Raw genomic sequence first — 21669 nt, 5'->3', positions numbered from 1 at the left:
CGTTGTCCGTTGCACCCCGCGGTGCAACGCGATGCAACGAGGTGCAGTCTAGCGGAGCGGCGGTTACTACGCTTCGCTCGTTTTGCATTGTTCGATACGACGGACGAGCTTTGTGAGGCCACGGGGAGAAAAAAAACGCCGAGATCGTCGGCGGCAGCGCCGTGAAAATATTCTTCGCGCGTTCCGACTCGTCGCGACGCCGAACATGCGTCGGGCTGGTCCACGCATTCCTGGGCATTTTTTCGTGGTACGGTGGTGGCTCGTGTCGTTAATGCAACGGGTATATTACTCTTCTGGGACGAACGGCCCCGTGAGAGAGGGAACAGACCTGCTGCGAGGAATTCGATGTCCACGGTCAATTTTCGAGAAAAAATTTACAAATTTTGGTTCGTTACATAAAAGTTTCCTTGGACGCAGTTCTACCGGCTCTAATTAGTGGCCTGGTGTTGAAGGTTCAATTTTCTATTCAATTTTTATACGATACAATTATATATTATTGCATGCTTTTATGTTTTATTAAATATAAATATTATTGAATCGTGTAATATTTTTCGAGCGCAAATAAATCCACGCCTCTTATGCGTACTATTATATTTTTGAAAATTAAGAGTGGAGGAAATCAATCGATGAGACATGTACCCAGTTCCCTATTCTGATCATTTTCAACATGAACTCCAATAAAGACATTGTCAATAATCCACTTATTTCAATAAGTAGTCCAAAGCACATCGACTCGATAGTTCTAGTGTAAACAGTGATTGTCCCCCAATTAAAAAAAAAAACGTAAACTACCGTAAAATGCCTCTTTCATTAACATATTCAAATTCGCATACTTTCGCATACTTTTGCGCCGTTTATATTAATTTTGCGAGATCGTGTCACGTGTTCGGTGGTCGCCGATGAAACGAAACCGAGGAAGCCGAAGATATCGATGATCGATGAGTATCATCAGAGCGACGGCATCCTGCGGTGCAGCGTAGCCTACCGAATCGTGCTTATTACGCCTGGATTCTTTCTCATTGTTCGATTTAATCTGCAGGAGCTTCCAATTTATACCGAGGGAAGACAATGCGTCGACGTGCCCCGACGAAGAAACAATTCACGCAAAGGTCGGGGAGTCAATTTACTCCGCGCCTCGAACGCATCGATAATTCCCCGTTGATGAAAAATTAACCTCGATGCCAATCCTCAAATTGATCTCGATAGTATTCAAATTTATTCATTGCATTCGTCGCAACTTCGAGCAAAGAGACGAGCAGGGAACTCTGCGTCATTTCGCGTGATTCCGATAGCAGGTACGAGATTACAAAATTTGACAGAGGATTAGAATCATTAGAAATTTACGTTCTTAATGTTCGATAGGTTTGTTATTGATTTCTTTGGTGGGAAGAATAAAGTATTTTTGAGGCGTTGATTATTCGTTCATTGCTGCATTTTTATGTTCGAATAAATAATGAACGGACTGCGGATGTTTATGTAGATTCATAGTTTCGCAGACACGGAAAAAGAATTTAAAACTAAAAGAAAATATCTAAAAGTGTAACAGTAATGAATAATTAAATTACCTAAAAGGTTGAATTTTCTACGAAATTATTATTGATTTGAAGAATTATTCGTTTCTTTGGCACACAAAGCAAGGTATTCGTTATACATTAATCATTTTTTTTTTTTTATCTTGCTCGTCTTCTACAAGCCACGATACCTTGAAAATTTAGAAATTAGTCCCTACATGTGATGTTACACAACAACTCGCGGCCAACAAACAATTTGCATATAGAAACGATTTGAGAAAACAAGATGCGATGTTAAAAGCGGCGTGCCTTCCGTGATAAATGCAGGACCAAAAGCATTTTTAGTTATGTCGCGTCCAAGGGGCTACGAGTGGCCCGGACCACTTTTTCAACGTGAACAATATCGAGATATATCCTAATCTGCCCACAAAAGTAATTCTTGAACAAATTGGAAAAAGCACTCTTCCACTCTTGTAACATTTTGACGAAACAATACCGACATCTTCGAATGTTTTGAATAAAAATCAGCATGATAGCAAGCTAGAAAGGAGGAAAATATATAAGATTCCAAATTGGGCAGTTAATATTGCTATGAAATAAAATATTGATATATTATGCTAATCCTACGAAGATTATAAATATTTATTTCCGAGTATCTTTTATGGCTGCGCTTTAAACATCTGGGTGAAAGTGAGATATCTTTATATTTAGTCGAGAGAAATGATCAGTGCATAAATGGCCAATTTTTTGGCAATATAAAATAAATGTACTTATAATATTTCTTCGACTCGATGCAAACATTGTATTTTGTTCAAATTGATCGCTTTGATCTACAAGCTTATATAATAAATAACCGATACAATAATATTGCAAGAATATTTATCCAACAGATTTTATTTGGTCAAAAGAAATGGCAAGTAGTGATAAAAATGGCAATTTCTTAAAATAATAACGTTTCAAGAATCTTCGATAGCTGTACTTAAACACTCCTACGAAAATTAATTTATGGAATAGGAATTTTTGGATTCTTCGACCTACCAGCAACCGAAAAATTCGAAAAAAAAAACCAACAATTTTTCGAAGCCTCGACAGTAGGGAGACCCGTTAATTACGCCTCGGTTGTAACATGGAAATGAGTCGATAAGATTCATACCGGCGAGAAGAGGGCAAAAATTCGATCTCTAATCACCGATCATAAATATCCATCTCAGCCAACGGAACATTCGCAAAACAACAGCACCGCGAGCCGCGGAGGCGCACTAAAAACGAGTACCACACAAATGCATCGATGCTCGAAAGAAGAAGCGAATCGAGCTCATTAGCTTCGCATTCCTCAAATTAATCCAACCGATATGTCGATCGCGACTAATTAATCTTCCCCGATGAAATATAGTCGAACGAAGAAACCGAATTTTTCGTCCGAATTTTTCTCTGATCGCTTCGACGATCCTAGAAAATGAGCAAGAAAGGAAACTAGTGTACAAAACCGATAAAAAGAGCAACATGCTAGCGCCTATATATCCTTCCGGCAAAATAAATCTCTAAAAAGCAACGGTTTATTCAGCAACGTGGGAAATATTTTTTGGCTGAACGCGAGCCGGCACTCGTTCTCTAATTATGCTACGCCCCTGGCTTTCGCGGCTACGTATCGAAACCTGCACCAGTTGCAACAGAGTCGAAGGAAGCTTTGCAATACCTGGATGCAGTTCGCGTTAGATGTACCCAGCTCTCGTTATGACATCGTTGCACGCAAGCACGCGTGCACCATGTTCGTGGAACTAACACGAGCGCGACCGTTGTAAATATAACGCGTTGGGTTGGCTTATAGGTGAACCACTCGACGGCTATCAACCTGGCAAATGTCAGAGTATCCCAGGGTGGTAGAACCTGTCTTGTTACTCGTGCTGGCCCGACCGTTGCGTGGAAAGTGTTAGACGAGCCGACTCGCCGCGCGTTGAAATCCCCGAAAGAAGCCTCGTTCCCGTAGCCAACCAGTCTTTGTGCTCGAATAATTATTAAAGGAAAGATTGAATACGCGAGCATTGCGGATAGATATAACAAGTGGAGAGATTTATAAGGATGCACTTGAAAGCTAAAAAGCACGAGAGTAAGGACAGGGAAAGAAAGAAAATGTAGATGAAGATAAAAAGTTTTGTCTCTATTACGTATGATATTCGTAAAAGGTTGAATTTTCTATGAAATTATTATTGATTCGAAGAAGTATCTTGAAAATTTAGAAATTTTCTCTATGTTTTTGTGATATATAATAAGATGTATTAGAATTATATATGTATATATACGTTTTTTTATATGTGTATTACATCATACGTAACAATAAATCAACCTTAATACCATTTACATTCTGTTCCTTTCATTTTCCTTATTTATTTTTAGATACCTGTTTATAAATTTGTTTACTTTATATTTCTGCAATCCAAACAATGAAATACTGGGTATTAATACATTAATATAACTATTAATTATACTATCCATAGAATAGCTATAATCCAAACTAGAAATAAGAAAAATTTAAAGATTGTACAAATCAATTTAAATATACCTCGAACATAAGTTAATTTTATTATCAATGCCAAAAGGCACGTAAAAAGTCCACGAACAACACACATCAACTATGTGCATTAAATTATAATTTTTTAAGGATAATGCCTCGGAAGAACGGGGATAAATCTCTCTTTTGACACTTTTTATACTGCGACGATGCAAATGCGCTGTGCCATTTCGAAAAATCTGAACGACTGAAATCTGAAAATATGTCAACCTTGGGAAGAAAACACATTTATCGTTTCGTCTAAAATAGTACAGATACTTTAAGGTTACCCTTGTCAGAATTTTCATTCAGAAGGAACGAAGTTTTCCGAAACGAATTACGTCTACATAAAATCAGAAGTAATCATGGCCATTAATATGATATGAAATGATGCATCCAGAGAGTTCATCTCTTAATGATAGAACTACGAATACAATACAACTTCAAATAATTCTAATCGGTGCAATTCGCAGATTAGCTGCCGAGACTTTAATACTCAATCCAGAATGGCCCACTTTAGACCGCACGTGTTTCATAAATTATTGATACATTATTTTTAACAAGTGCGTGCACATTGAGTGGACAGACACGAGGAAAGGAAAATTACGATGTCATCGTCCTTCTGTAGCCGATGTCTGATGGAAGACCAATGAAGGACACCGTGAAGTCATCGCTGAGAAAGAACGTGTAACGTAAAATCTGTCTCCCGTCGACGAAACTCGATTAACTCGAACAGCCTCTGGTCTAAGACGCCAAATTAATACCCCCGATTCAGGAAGTAACGTCAATCGAACGTAAACCCGCTACTCGGGGCTTACTTATCCTGACAATAATCTTAATAATACGTTGACCGGTTTCAAACTCGATTCTACACGGTGGGTTTCGATGGCTGGACCGGTCACGTCGGTCCGTTGAATTTTACTCGCGCCGAATCCGCGTCGAAGAGGCCGCGTTGCGAAAACTTTTCATCGGCTCGAAACACGTCTGACCTTTTCGACGAAAATCATTTGCCGTTTCTTCCTCTTCCGGTCCATAAAAGTACACTGCTGCGAATAATTGCGGGGATCGTATAAGGCCGAGGAATGCGCGTATCGAAATTAAACAACGCGGCCGTACTGCGTTTCAGCGTTTACTTCGCGTTCGGTTCTTCTTCATTGAGGATCTTCCTTTTTTGCAGTGGAAAGAAATATGTGGAAGTTGGAATAATCAAACGATAGCTACTTATGATATACCGTGAAGTGGGCTGAATGGAACTTCAAAATGATAGGTTCTGCTGTTTAATTTGTATTATTTGCAAGAGTAAGGTTACCCATTGGTCTTTTTGTGTATTTCAATGTAGGAGGATTAGAAACATTTGATTAGATATTGGGAACGAACGATAGCAAATAACGAAGATATTAGTAGATTCTCATGGAAAAGGTATATGAATACAACAAAAATCAATACAACCATATAGAGTAAAATTTTGGGGGTTGGGAGGTGCGAGTAAATTAATGTGCAACGGTAATCGTAATGCTTGTACCCATTTGATTAATTATTAAATTAACTATTAATTTATCATTAAAAAAGCAAAGCATATTTCCTTCAACGAAGCTCCGTCCCAAGAAAAAGTATCTCATCCCACGAAGGACCATTCAAGAAAAACAAATGTCCTCGCTCGTATTCCAAGCACGGCCAGCCACGCAAAGAAGCATCACTCGAGACACCTCTTCGGTGATTCTTGGTTCAGCCGGTGAAATTCGCTAAATATTATTCTAGAGGCCACAGTATGTCCGACAAATGGCGTCAGCAGCCTCCGATGCACCGGAGGACCTTCGAGCACGAGGTGCAGTGGTCCCAGAGCAGTTGATCGCGATTGGAAAGAAAATATCGCACAATGATAACGCGATAGAGCGGAGCCAAAAGAGTTCCTTCTGTCTTCTTCTAGTCTCCTTCTCAAAATACATTTAGCAGCGTGAGTCATCGCTTTCTACCGGCATGTTAACGGTAAGCGTGCGCTGTATTACGGAAAAAAGTCCGCTTTGAGGAGTCGATCGGCATGCATGCTCCGATAGCGATTTATTTTCAGTGATACGCCGGTTGGCTGTCTGAAAAGTTCTGATTCTCTGTCGATGCCAGGAGAAATCATTATTGCAAATGTACTATCCAGTTCGTAGTGATAGTAACGCAACCTGAATTGGATGGATTTCTTTGAAGAAGAATTCTTGTTTATGGAAAGGAGGTTTACTAAAAACTGCAGAGACGTGTTAGTATTCGTTGGAATGAAAAATTTGGATAATTTACCCTTTTTCAATTCTGGTTTATGGAAAGGAAGCTTACTAAAAACTGCAGAGGCTTGTATTAATATTCGTTGGAATTAAAAAATTTTGCTAATTTACCCTTTTTCAATTCTGGTTTACGGAAAGGAGGCTCATCAGAGACTACAGAGACTTGTATTAATATTCGTTGGAACTAAAAATAAAAATAACGTGCAGGTCAAGGGGTTGATACAACTCCGTAGATTCCACTATTTCGAGGAACTCTCCAAGAACTATAGCATTACGAAGACAAGTCACAGAGACGTTTCCTCCCGAGACAAACAGCGCTAATTATCTCTCCGACCGCGAGATAAATTTTTCGCGCGGCCTAGTCTTCTTTTCAACGGTCATGGCAACAATTTCGTAGTTCGCGGCGACCGTTAAAATGGCATCGTCGCGTTGAAACGTGTTCCCTTCTTTCTTTCTTTTTTTTTTTCTGCACGGTGCAGAAAGCGGTTCTCTAATTAGAACAAAATTCTTTTTCGTCGTGGTCGAGCGGCGTCTCGGTAAATTACGGGGCCACAAAGGCCTCGGACGTCGTTACCGTGTTCCTGCCGCCTCGTCCCAGATATTTCCTGGTTAGAACCGACGTCGAAGACATCGACGATGGAACCGTGGAGGCGACGGGAACGTGTATAGGGCGTCGGTAGCTTGAAACGATGGTAGTGTTCGCCGATCCCACGCTTGGAGATGCGTATCTACGTCTCGTTTGGTGGTTTCCCTTTGTTTTGGCTGGTATCGGCCAACTTCCGGCCGTTTTCTATTCCTCGAGCCACGCGTATTACGCAGCCTTTCCTTCTTCTGCCTCGTTTCTTCGCAGATAGCGCGTACGACGCGCGAAAACAACCGAGAGACACCGACTTCGGACGTCTTTCCCACGCGACGGACGGATCTCCGGTGTTTTCGGTGGTTTCAAAAGGTGATTTTAAAGGTCGGGAAAGGCAGACGGCTAGCAGACTTTAAAAAGCAGCGGGAAACTTATGAAATTGCTCGGTGAGGGGTTACGTGGGTATCGAGGACAAGAAAGAACACATTTTCTATCAATTTTTCTGGACGAACGAAACGAATTATATTATCTGAACTTGTATTATTCGTACGAGTAGCATTTGAACAATATTTCATAAATTTTTCATGGAAGAATATCGAAAAGTAAGAGCTGGTTTTCGGAGGTCTTTCAGAAAAAAAGTATCCTCGCGGTGGTGTGGAGAACTCGTGATAGTTTCCATCTGAAATTAAAAAACTTTTAAAAAATTTGCCCTAGCGTAAATTTATTCCATTATACATAACCACTAACGAAATTCGCTATAAAATTCGCCCCCGAAGAGGTTAATCATAAAGTACTCATCCTTGATTAAATGAATCCACGAATTGCACGAAAATATCAGTTCACGACAGTCTCCTAAGAATCCCGAATTTTACCACGCCATCACACGATTCTCGCAATAATTTTTGCTCGTTCCGAGTCGCGTTCGTCGAACCGAGATATCGAGTTTCTAAAGACGCGTGCAGGCACGCAGCGTGTAAATCGCTTTCGGATATAAAAATAACAAGCTCGTTACGGCTCCTCCGGAGGTAAAGTTTGCTCTCGCGTCTGTGTCCTCAAATACTGAAAAGTTTATAAGCGACTTTCACTAGTTCTCAGTCCATCTGGTAGCCGGACGTAAGTGCCGCATTAAACCGCGATCCCGATATCCTTCTTCTTCGAAACACCTTGCGCTCGCAGCGAGACATTGCCGCGCCGTGGCGCAAAATTCACACAAAACTCTCGCGGACTTGCGCAACGCCGTTCATCGTAAAAAGTCGTTTCTATCAGGGTTCACTTTTCTTTCTCGATGATCTGCAGCCTCGATATCCGCATCCTCGCGTAACCCGTTCACCGCTACGCGTGAGTTTCATCGTCTGTCCCGCATCGGTAAACATTTCTCCGCGATAGAGTCGCTTATTAGAAATCATCCGAGCGTTGAAAAGCCACGGTCGATATCTCGTTAGCGGAGCTGCGATTCTGCTGGTATTTTTTTTTCCTTTTATTATTATTTACCTCGTGATCTCGAGATATTCACTTTTCTTCCTTATGGCGGAAATTAACGAATTACGAAAGTGTGTTCTCTTTGGAATCGTGGAACGCGGATGACGTGTTTCAAATTTTGTGCGAGCATGTTGTCTGTTGTTGACTTCGTTTTTCTTTGTTGTTTCAGGTGAGTCACGACTACTTGGTACGGATAAATCCACGACTTTCTAGGAAATTTCTCAGCACAGGTATTTATCATAATTTCACGGTGTGAACAAACAAGTATCTGGTTGCCTAATAACAGCTTTATTGGATGCTTTATGAAGATTTATCCTGTCATTATATAGTATTCGACATAATATTCTGTCCGGTAGAATAAATTCTCTCTCGCGTTACTCTACCAATCGCTAGAGTTTAATACGACACCAGCCCTTATCTTGAACCCAACCCAGGCTGGATACGGAGGGATGAGACATAAATCGGTACCGAAGGGGTTAACGCGATGGACATTGCGATCGAGCCACGGCGATGTTATCGGCCGCGCCATTAACCGCCTCGTTAGAATCTATAATGGAGAGTGATGATAATTTGCCGAGGCTAAGTGGAGCCCAGCGTTTCGCGCGTGGACAGGCGTGGTGAGACGCGCGATTCCGCTCGCGGGAGGAGTTACGCGCCTAATGGCCCGACGGGTTAGATAACCCGTCTCTCCTCGTGCAACCGTACATTATTGCCAACGTAGCCAATGAAACACGCCAAAGAATAGATCTCGGAGGCCAACAGCCGCAGCGTGGGCTGGCCTGAAGAGGAGGACTGGGACTATTACACTCGAATTCCTCGGCGCTGGAATAGTCGAACGCTTCGATGGATCGAGTAGCAGGAGAATAAAATTCGAAGGCTCGGAGATTTGAATTTATTACTCGAAATTCTGTCGTTTTATTTTTTATTTCGAGAGGGTCGATCGAAGGACGAGGAACGATAAAAGTCAGATCAGATCGAAGCAGCGGTGGTCGACACGCGGTCGAAAGGAGAGAAATGAAAGGGAAAACGGGCACGGATCGCGCGTTGTTCGGCGGTAATGACCGCCATTTGCAGTTGCCGGTACCGGGACTCCTCTTTTTAACCCCATAGAGATTATTACGGAATCCTACCAAGCGAATATCGCGCTCGGTGTCCGGTAGGCGAGCCACGACTCTCCGATAGATCTAGAACTGCTATCATTTTATGTTCGACGATCTCGTCGGTATTAAATCGTTGGGAATATTATTTTTCAGCAAACAGTTATAAAAAAAAAAAATAATATTTTTATTATTAGATTGCCACCTGAATTTTGGAGACAATTTTTCGAAGAAAAAAGTGTTTATAGTCCGTAAAATACGGTACTAATTGTACATGTTTAGCATATTTTGAACTTTTACGAATAGTCTTGTGACTGTTAATAGATTTACATTTTATTTGAATCTGGTTTCAATGTTATTGTATTTTTAAGTAGATATTAGTTCCCTTTAAGATACGTGTAATATTATTATAGTTCGTTTATTGTATCAAATATAAAAATGCGGTAACGATGCGTAATTCTACAAATTTAACATTATTCAAACATTAACGCATAGTCTTGTAACTCCTAGTACGTTAAAAATTTATCTAAATTCCTATTCCTATTATACCAAACTGTTACATCTGAAAAAAATGGTATTCCTTAAAGTCCCAATTTATACGATCTATAAAAGGTCCCACAACGTTTATCCCAACCTGAAATGCTGCTAATAATCCAAACTAAGAACTTGACTTGCCCTTTCATTTCTTATTTATACGTTTCATCTTCGTCTGCGCCACGATGGCGAACATATTCGCAGTAACAGTTCCTCCGGGGAGTGTTACACTGTTACACAACGCTATAGGTTCCTATTATTTCCTTTTTCATTCCCGACGAGGAACTCTCGTGGTCTTTTTGGGCACTGGTCCCCGTTGGACACAATACAGGTTTCCTGAAGGGACCGCGGAGGTCATTAATATCGGGAGGGTTCACTGGCCCCAAATATGGGCCCTGGAGGTCTGCTCTATGATGATACAGCGTGCGGTAGGATTGGGGGAACACGCTTACCTGCGCGTTGTAACGACAAAAATATTCCCTCGAGCCTACCGAAAAGCATTGTTTCGAAATCTCTGTTTCCTTCGAGGAAACAGGGCATAGAGGAATCTAGAATAATACGCACGCTATCGCTAGAATGCTTTTTAGTAGCCATTTTTCGACCTTTCGCAATCATTGAAAGTAAAATTTCAATTTCTCCCTTACAATTTAAAAGCTAAACTGTTCCAAGAAGAACTTTTCCACGTAAGGTTACTCGACGGTAGATTTATGGCGATCGGGACACAATGCTCGTTGAGTACCATAAAATAATTCACCGTGTAACGCCGTAATGCATACTATTTCTCACGCGGAGGGCTGAAATCGAAAGGCGCAATTTTCGATAAAATTCTGAATAACAGTGGTTTGACCAGGAAACCTGAAAAGTTCATGGGGAACCCTAAGGCAGAAACTTGTCTACGAGATACCGCCTAATAGTTGTATACCCGGCTCGGGTCGATTCTCAATCTCTCGTGTTTTCACTCCTGGAGGCATATCGACGCCCCAGTTTTCCTTGTCGGCTATTTTCCAAGTGAAAATAAGTTTCTTTCGAAGTGTTTCCTCTAGCAATACTTATTAACCCTTAAATGCCCTGAGTTTCAAATTTAATATCGGATTACAGCCTCGAGTGTGGAGCAATGTTAAAGGTGAGCTTCTCTGAAGTCGAACTGATCAACCTATTTACCTTTATCGTCGATCGAGACGAGAACCTTTTGTATCCTCCCGAAATAAAGGAAAATGGCCACTCGTGTGCCACTTTCATAATGAACGACTCGATTGACGGCTGGGTACCGCGCGCAAAACACCGTTCCGATATCAGGTGGTCCCGTTCATCCAGGACTTGACGGTATTATCCACGTCGAGGATCTCCGAGTGCCACGCTGCGTGGGTGCATCCGTTACGTTATGCAACCTCGAAACGGCACGTTCGATAGATAATGGATCTCTCAATAAGCGGCGTTCATGCTCCGTATACGGCGCTCGGAGTCGAGGAATCGTTAGGTCGGGTTTTTAGAGCAACGAGATCTCGGCTGGGATCGGGCTTCTGCTTAATACAGCTGTTCTTATTCTTTTCGAGCTCGCGGCAAAGGTTGAAAGGGGATTCCTGGTCGGTTTAGAACGTGGGCGTAATTTACAGAGAGATGGAGGGTATACAACAATCGGAGGAACTGAATGTGAGAAAAGGATTAGAAATTGGTAACGAGGTAAAAATGAATATAACTTTATATTATTTTATTTTATTTTAAGATTTAGAAGAATTCTTAAAAGAAAGATGGATCTTTGAAAACTTACAAATCCTTGCAAGAGTATAAAAGTAACACAAAGATAAAAATAGAAATAGAAGTAATAATGGAAATAAAAATAAAGACTTTTCTTATATTCACCTGCTGAAAATTGCCAACTGTATTTATCTTTCTCTCTTTGAATTATGCCCGCGTCTTACCCGTCAAAGAATCTGACAAATAGCAACAGAATTGAAAATAATAGCAACGAATTACTGCATTCTACTATGTGCAACGGCTTATAACTGCATATGAAGTCCCACCAGGTGTCGGAATACTATATTCCTACATTTGCGCACCTTTGCTCACTCCGCCTAATCTACCTCGACGCGTTTCCGTGATTCTTCTCGAATCGTTCACCGTAGAACCGATAAGAAGCTGTTACTCGACGAGTTACAAAGATTCTACCGTATCTCTGTTCGCTATTGCGCGATTCACTTGGAATTTTAATATCGCGTTTTGCCCACATCGTGAGAGATCATTGAACGCCGCCGTGTATCGTAAGATACCACCCAAAATGCTGATAAACGTCGCGGCATAACGGAATTTCGTGTAACACGATATTTTATATCGAACCGTGCGCGTGTCTAGCATTCGGCATTCCGAGGACCCAATAAAACACTCGCCCGTAAATTTGACCAGCACGAGTCAAGCGTTAAAAAAAGGAAGCTACAAAATAGTGACAGGATTGTCGAGCAAAATCGACACATGTATTTCCATATTACCTACTTTCACGATTGCCGAATTGAAAAGTTGAGCCGTATGTTGGGATTATCCTTCGAAAAGATTCAATTTAAAGCGTTTAGATCATCGATTAAGTGGCCATGCGCGGTATAAATTTCTTGAAACCTAAATGTACCGCAACTGACGGTTATGCTACGCGTGTCAATTGACTCAGTGTTTCGATATTGACATCGACTATTGATCGAGGAAAGAAGTTGGAGAAATAATTATATTAATTATTTTGTAACGTACTCCTTTCTCCATACGACACGCTCTTGAAAATTTGGAAAATATCTATTTTTTTTGCCACGTCCAGTGGCAAAACAAAAGACGCGGAAAGCGTGTACGGCTTCAGCCGAACGATACTAATTTAGCGTGGGCTTTACAGCTCGCAAATGTTGTCGAATCTAAATGACACAATTTTTGTGTAAAAGCATACGCAAATTAAATGTTGCAAATAATACGTGACGTCTCTTTTTTTTTTATATTAAACTAACGCAGACAATGCGCAATAAATTCACGACTCGCTAAATATAAATTTTGAGAATTTGGTCAACTGTTACACTCGACTCTGTAAAACAATTAGTACGAAACATTTAACCAACGAATATGTATACGTGCAACGCTTTGTTCTTACGAACGCAAAATGTTCAACTGTGCACCGACGATCCAGGAGCCAGAATGATGTCCGAGAATCGACCGCCAGCAAGTTTCTACCACCGACCCAGCGCGCCTCGCGGCAGCCGTAAAGATAACGGGTCCCGTATTTCGTGGAATCGAAATTGAATTGAAACTAAATAATGCAATGATAATGAGATACGTGACTCCGTTTACAGGCTATCCCGCACTTCGCGTGGGCTGTTTTCCGTTCGGTTGCGCAACCACGAAACGGGCAATGGCGAACCGAGGCCCTCTTGGCGCGGGAGAGCCGCGAGCCAGTTAGCGAACCGCTTAAATCAACGTCGTTCCTTACACCATATTTAGAACAAATAATGCAGCGCCCATATGTCGCGTGCAACGCTTTGTTCGCCGTCTCTACGATCCTTTTCCCGAGTTTTCAGCCTGACCTCGGCGACGCCGCGATGAATATCAATTATCCCGAGGTCGATGGAATCTTGGACGCGGCGAAGGTTCCGTTTCATCCGTAACTCCCGAGCTGAAACGGCGAATCTCTGGAGGACGTTTCTCCAGATTTCGCGTCTAAATACCTCGGGTGTTTCTTCAACTAACGGGAAAACTTCTCGCTTCGTCGTTATTTCGATCTATTTTACGATAAACCCATCAAGGACCTCCGGTGTTAACGTAACGTTTCATTTGCAATTTTCCTTCGGACTCTGTACGTTATTCTTGTTTTTTGATGTTGCTGTTACGAGTGGAGGTTCCAAGGATCTGTTTCATAATTTTTGTTGCGAGACATACCGTATCGATTGGCTTACATGTAGCCAGAGGAAGCTTCTTGAATTAACATGCGGATATCATTCGACTGTGTACTTTATTCAATCCTGTTTCTTAACGTTGCAGTTACGAATTGTTTTGTAATTTAGTGTATCGATATATGGTAAGATTCATTTTTGTATCCATGATAGTTTAGGCATTATCGCTCCGTAAAAATTTAACTCCTCTTAACCCTTTGCACTCGAAAGGCGACTCTCAGTCACCAGTGAGTTCCACGCAGCAAATCTATCAGCAATAATGTTTCTTTAGGTTTAATTTCTTTGGTACTCGAAGTGTCGATGAAACGACTGTCGGTGAGGTAAAGGTGATTCTCAAATCTCGATAGCTTAGCATGGGTAGATACTAGAAAAGAGGCCTCGATTGCAAAAGGCTAAGTCTACCTAGTCTGCTAGTTCATTCCTTCAACAAAAGCTTTCCTATCGAATCGACTGAGCAGTTTAAGGAATCGTCACGGAAACATTCTCTCGGAGCTAATTATTTCTATTCCCGCACACTCTTGCCAGTTGAATCTTAGAAACACATCGGCAGTAGCATGCTTTACTTTCTTCGTACGGTACTACTATCTTGCTCGGTAGCTTTCACTTTTTACTGACTTATCACGACGCTGCGATACAGTAACGGAGAGGGCAACACGCCGCTTGCATTAGAGCCCGATGACGACGTGTTTGCTGTCATTGAATATTACAGACGTTGGTTTCCCAACTGACGCCCGTGTATCCGGATAGACGGGTGACTCGGTCAGTGGAACAGACAGGCGAACAGATGATGCGTACACGAGGAATACATCTCGCGAACCTAATCGAAGAAAATCATTAAAGATGCTTCCATTGCTTTGGAATTATTGTGCAAGTATTGTGTTTTTTTTTTTTTGACGATAGCGAAAACCAAATTCGACGAATGCAATTCACGAGAGAAGTGCTGCTAAAGTCTGTAGAGCTAACTTTGCTTGAAGCACGAAGAGGTAGCAGTCGTTATTCTATTAAGTTAGATTAAATCCCATTGGAAATGGTTCGTGATTACTTCTGAAATAAATGTGACAAATAACGATAACTTGAGTTGAATCCTTCAACAAAAATGAGGAAAGTGAATAATCAATCATCTATCACAGCTTCGACTAGATCCTATTGGAAACGTTCCAAGATTACTTCTAAATTAAATATGACGACCAATAATTGCAAGGAACTCAAACTTAATTCGAAACATTTCAAAGAGAACTGAGAAAATAAAAATAAAAATTTCTTTAAATCTCTTCAAACTGAGGATTACACCTTAACCTAACTTCGCGATTCTTGAATCCTCGAAAGACATCACCCCTGAAAATATTCTTTCAAAAATATATCTCCACCTCAACCGAATATTGCTATCCCACCCAGAGCCTACAAATTCCTCGAAAATATTCACATTAACATACCGTTTTCGCCTTTATTAACCACCTTTACGTCTTTCCGATCAACCTTGCAGCAATACATCTTTACATGGTCCCGTTTCAATGCTCGAATTTTTTTATTTAAAGTATCGTAAACGTCCTCAAGCAGGCATCGCGATAGCGATAAATTCGATTTCTTCTATCGTCGATGGACGCTGCGCGAAGTCATTAAACCGAGCGCGTTTTAAAGCCCTCGTTAGACAGGTTTGTCCCAATTATCCAATGACGGCTACCTAAAGCGGTCCGACGCGCTTTTTGCGCCTGTTTCTTTTTTTTATATACGTATATATATATAAATATATATATATTTATATACATATCACTCAGACACGAGTTTTTCAAGTGACAAACGTGTTGGCACGGAAACGCGCCAACCTATATATAGGCAGGTCGCCTTGGCTATGCACCAAGAGAGCCGCGATTGCAGGAGCGATCTTAGAGCCGGCGCATAGCACAGCCGAGGACAAGTTTGCAAACGTCAGAGAGAAATTTCTGCTGAACAGCGCCTGCTCGTTTCTTCCACGATGCAATGGCGTCACAATCGAGCCTCGAGGGGGTGCAACCGGGTGTTGCGAACGGGGCTTGTCGAATTCTGATGGTACGTTCATATCTAAGGGGCCACGACGCTGCAACGTCCTCGGAACTTTGACTTTTGAAATTGAACTTGATTTTGTACAACTTGTACAATCTGTAGAATTATCAATTTTTGATTTGTGGAATTTTTTTTATAATCTTTACGTTGAAGTAGGAATCCTTGCGGAGAAGGATACGTGTGGTATCCTTCAAGATAGACAAATTTACTTTACGAACGCGACTTCGTTATTCAGCACTATTCGCACCCATACAATATTCATATATCCGGTTTTTTTAGTTCTACCAACTTCGTCATTATCCACTTAACTGCCACGCCTAAGTTAATTCGAGTAACACAGTCTCCGAATAAACGAGCATCGAATCATGCTTAGTCACAAAAGTAATGAATAGCGAAATATGAAAACAGAAAGAATAGAGAACCGTGGAGTAGAAGTTTAAAACGGGGGGCAACCAAAGAATTTTAATAAAAATTTATCCTCTCGGCATCACTACGATTCTCAGGTCTCAACGTAGTATCTACCTAATCGATCGACGATAATACAATAGACGCTGCAGTCCTAGAGGAAATAAGTAATTTATTCTGTTTTCATAGACAAAAGGAGGATGTTGAGTGGTCGAGTTTGGGAAGAGTGATATTTACGTAATTGATCAGAATTTTTGGGAATTCTTGTAGATTCTCGTGTACTTGATTCGAATCTGATCGAAAGATTAAGATAGAGCGTCGAGTGTAATAAAAAAGTCAGGTTAAAAATGCTAAGAGGTTTATTTTAGTCAACCAACTACTAAGTCAATTTTGGATAGCCATTGCCATGCCATTTTTAATATCTCACATATCTGTGCATTTACACGCTCTTTTTTCCACTCTTCCACTCTTTTACTCCACATAAATGCATAAACACCCCGAAGTCTAGCGACCGGCTACTGCAAGTACCCGAACAACCCCAAAATCGACCACTTTTCACCATTCAATTTCGTCAAACCTGATCCAGACTTCCCAAATAATGCTCGTAGCACTTTCGAATGGCAAAGGACACCACGGCTACAGTTCAGTATCGGAAAAACCGAGTAAAAACGAGAGACCGCGGCGAGAACGAGGTAGCCAGAGTCGGATGAAGGAGTTGTTAATGCGACGGTGATCGTTCATCGTAAAAACTTTCCACGACGCTGCTACACGTCGAGGTGCAACAGTACAACGGTCTATGCACGCTGCGGGAGCCTACGGCGTTGCAACGGACCGGACTGGACCAGTCTCGACTATTACAGGAATGGAAGATGAAGCGGGAGACTGGATATACTGACCCAGTGTTCCAAGCCGCAGCGAAATCCGGTGCAGCGGTGCGCGTGCAACTCGATGCATCCTCGCGTGGTCTGTGATCGTCTCGTTGCGCCTCTGGGGCAACTCGGCTCCATTTTATTTAATGCCGGGCGCGAAATATCCGTACGAATGAAAATTTCTTCGTTCTTATGAGTTACGAGGGAAGTTTGGGAATTATGAATCATTCCTCAGTCACAAATTCCAAGAGAAGAGACATCGTTGTAGAATCAAACGTCGAAGCAATCTATATGTTTCATTGCTACGAAGGTTGGTACTTTAATCCAACAAAATGACGCGTAAATATTTTTATTTAGACAATAGTCGTAAATAATTAAATGCGAAGACAGGGAATTAATTTCTACGCCTAGTAATTGTCAAAAATTCACTTGCAACCTGATAGAAGAAAAACAAAGAGCAAGATTCCTCCGTTACTGAACTTCGTACATACAGATAAAAATTGCAATGATCTTGAGACTTGGGTTACATACATTCCATTCTAAGAAAATCAAATTGATAACCTGGATAGTTGGCGATTTAACTTTCCTCTCAACTTCCTCTCGAACTAGAGTAATAAATATACGAACGTAAAGGCACATAATTAACATCTACGCCAATTTTACAACGAACCTCGAACAAAGGTGGTAAATAAAGACACGATGCACTGTCTTCCTCCAAGATGGACAACCTCGGTCACCTAAGAACAAGAGGCGATATCTGCTTTCCTCCGTTCGGTAGTTGATACGTTTCACCGTGTACGTTCAACAATGACTCCCGCCAGGAGTCCTCGGGCATTAATATTTATGGCGTCGCATCGCTTTTCACCATTAACGTGTGCGACTGTACAGTTCGCTGTGACAAGCGGGCCGATAAATCCAGGATGTGGCAACGCGTCTCCGACGGGCAACATACGAGCGCTTTTGCACTGCGCCGCGAGCATCGCGTGTAACTTTCTTTCCTCTTAAGGGGGAAGATGGGGAGGTGGGGGACAGTCGGGTAATTTCGGATAAATGCTTAAAACTCATTTTTAGGTGCGGATTATTGCGTAACGATTCCCAGTGGAAATAATATCTATGTCAACATTTCATTTAGCGGTCTATTTAGAAACAGTCTGCAGTTTGAAAAAGAATTTTCTACACCAGCATGTGTTCATTCAGGCTGACTAATTGCAATCAATTTGAACTAGAGACAGCTCGCAGTCAGCAGTGAATTAAAGCGAGACATCGTATACGTATGTACTTCAAAATCGATGTACAAACGAAGATTGCTTTGGTATTGATATATTTAATTAAAACCAAATAACAAAATCTATTAAAAATTCTTCAATGAATAGGTTAACATCCACAACAGGCGTGACTATCAGCAAATGATGGAGAAAATATTTAGAATATGGCGACCACGAAATAACAAACTGTCCTGTCGAGCAAGGAAGTCACTTGCCAAAACAAAAACGATTCAAAGTTCCATTCCGTGGATTCGAAATGCCCCAGACGAAAATTGCGAAACACCTTCTGCGTCCATAGAATTGCGTCGATTCTATCGCGCGTATTAGAACGCCAAGACCGATTAAGCCGTTACTTGCAGATTCTCGCGCGACTCGTCTCGAATGGGACGCCGCGAACGCGGTGCAGAGGACGACGTCATTAGGCTGCATCCACGGCCGTGTGCCATATCCCGGACGCGTTCATTGAATACAGGATTTTATAGCAATGTAAAATCCATCATCCATCACGGCAGGGGAGAAAATTATCCTTGGCAAGCCGCGGCGGTCGTTCGCTCGAGTGTGCCAACGTGGTTGCATCCCGGCGGATGGAATTTCGTTTCGAATCGACATGTCTGCAAACGAGGCGTGCGAAATTCGACTAATCGCGAACGAAACGTTAACCACGAGCTCGTCGATGTTGAAACTATCCATGCGGTCACTTTGACGGGAAGAGTTTTCCAAAAGTAGCTCTCAGAATTTTTGGCGAACGGTATTTACTAATTAATAAAAAATATTAAGTCTCATAGAGAAGCTATGAATAGATAGATATTCATTTCAATCGAGGAAGTGTCTATATACTTACGTGTATCACATTATAAATCTTACAAGGCGTCAACTTCGACAATTTAATTTTATAAAAATAAACGAACCGTTTCGAAAGATCAAGAATCTCTTTTACCTCTGGCACAACAAACCAAAAATTTCGTTACCGTTCGAAAAGAATTCTTCACCTCTCTATCGTTAAAGGAAGTTTCCATTGCAAGAAGAATTTCCCCGTTCCGTTTTTCTCTTCATTCGAGAGTTTGCAACCGAACGACAATGTAAAAATGCAAGAATAAATCGTCTGGAGGTTACCAGCGAGAACTTCTGACAGCCTACCCGCAGAAATGCGAGAGGTCCAACGTTTTATTTATAACGTTGCCCTTCGACCCCGTCGTTTCGACAGCGGCGGCAAAAAGCGTTAAATACGCTTGTCCAATGAAGCGGAATCGCAACACGTCGCGCGACTATTAACCGACTATCGCGACACCGCTTTAGACTGGTCGATAGTTCAGCCAGTTAATCGCGCGATCTGTGTGTAGCTGTGTGTACATAATCGATTAAGATAGCGATTAATTCAGTTATCACGTCTGGGGACAACGGTTGGAGTCGCGCAAGAGGAAGGCCGTTAGTCGCTGTGAAACGGAATAATTAAATAATTGAACACAATTTTTGGGAATTTTTGTAGATTTTCGTGCGCTGAATTCGAATTCAGATGAAACATTGAGCCAGAGTGTTAGAATTTTTCGGAAAAGTGAGATTAAAATGATTAAATAATTGATCACGATTGATCGCAATCGAAGAGAATTTTTGTAGATTTTCGTGTGCTGAATTCAAATTTAGTTGAACGATTGAGGTAGAGCATCAGAATGTTGGAAGGATAAGGTTGGACGTACCAAGATGGCTAACTTTAGTCAACTGGCTGAATATTACCTGGATAATTAAATAATTGATCACAATTTCGGGGAATATCGTTGATCCTTGTATACCGAATTCAAATTTAGTTGAAAGATTAAGGTAGACCGACAGAATTTTGAGAAAAGCGAGGTTAAACGTGTCAAAATGACTAATTTTAGTTTTTAGAAACAAGCTTGGCTTTCGACGAACTTACTAAAACTGCAGAGGATTTAACGTCAGTCTAGATGAACGTATTCTAACGTAGAAACTCCTTTTTCAAGTTACGAACTGTTTCTAAATAGGTCGGTGGATAAAGCGTTAACAGTCGCCCTCTCACGCGGAAGCGGATATAAAAATTGTCACTCGAAAGTTAAACTACCACCGTAAATTCTGCCTTTCGTTCGATATTTACGATCCAAGACTCGGCACCGCGCTCTCCTCTAATTTTTACAACCGTGAAAAGCGCTCGCCGCTACATTTCAACGCCCGGTCGTCGGCTTTTCCTCCGCGAATGCGCGCAAAATCGATGGAAGAATCCGCCAGCTTTAATTTCCTCACGGCGAACCGAGCGTTTTTTGCGCCGATGTATTAACCGCGTCGCGCGTCCAGTTTTCGACGCGCCGCGAGGGAAAGTATCGGCTTCGAGGAATCCCAGGAGCGGTACGTTGAAATCGTAAATCGAAGAAGAAGTCTCGCAAGTACGGAATACCCCGCGTGTACGTTCCCGGTTGGAACTTTCTCGCGTGTCGCCGTTGCAGCTCCTATTTTGGAGCTAACCCAGAATCCACTTCCAATCGTCGCAGGCTATACTTATGCTCCTTTTCCGCGAGTTTCCGCGGTGACTATTCTCACGGGGAACGTCGGCGTCGCCACGATCAACGATCCAAGATTTTTACGAAGGGATGTTTTGTTTTACTGTTTCGTTGACACTAAACCTATCGACATTTACCTGTATCTATTTCTATCGCAATCAGTTAAACGACTAATCTTAAATACACTATTTTCAATTGCACATCATATTCTGGAAGTTGAATGTAAGCTTTAAAATGGAGTGCTTTGAATAATATTTATAGCGTCCATCCTTAACCACGTCTGCAAAATTCTAGAAACTAAATTAGCAAAGTATCCACCTGATATCCATCACTATGTTTTATTCCTACTATTGATTTTCTATCTTGTACAAACTTTGTTAAACGGAAGCTTCGAAATGGGGTGCTCGGAATCATTTTCCACATCCATACAGCATCAGTATCTTTCTTCATCCACCTCTGGTAGATACAAGTTCGCGAAACAGAAACGAGATTCGAGCGTTGAGCAACGCCGTACAACCTGCCGTTATAACTGTCAAATTTGATTATCGATCTGACGCAATCAATTTATCGCTTGACCGCCTTCTGCCGTGCACGAAACCCGGCATAATTCATACACGCCACCCCCGTTAATTGCGCAACGCTTTCGTTCGACGCAC

At 41.6% G+C, this 21669-nt stretch overlaps 1 protein-coding gene across 1 annotated transcript in view; it reads left to right on the top strand.

Annotated features, from left to right (window-relative positions):
- Nucleotides 1-21669, top strand: part of LOC128895691 (protein sister of odd and bowel-like) — a 111641-nt gene that overhangs the window by 11792 nt on the left and 78180 nt on the right. The gene's annotated exons all lie outside the window — the stretch shown is intronic.

The sequence above is a fragment of the Hylaeus anthracinus genome, unplaced genomic scaffold (genome assembly GCF_026225885.1).
Source record: "Hylaeus anthracinus isolate JK02 unplaced genomic scaffold, UHH_iyHylAnth1.0_haploid 5, whole genome shotgun sequence".
NCBI classification, from domain to species: Eukaryota; Metazoa; Arthropoda; class Insecta; order Hymenoptera; family Colletidae; genus Hylaeus; species Hylaeus anthracinus.
This window is presented reverse-complemented; position numbering and strand designations above follow the sequence as displayed.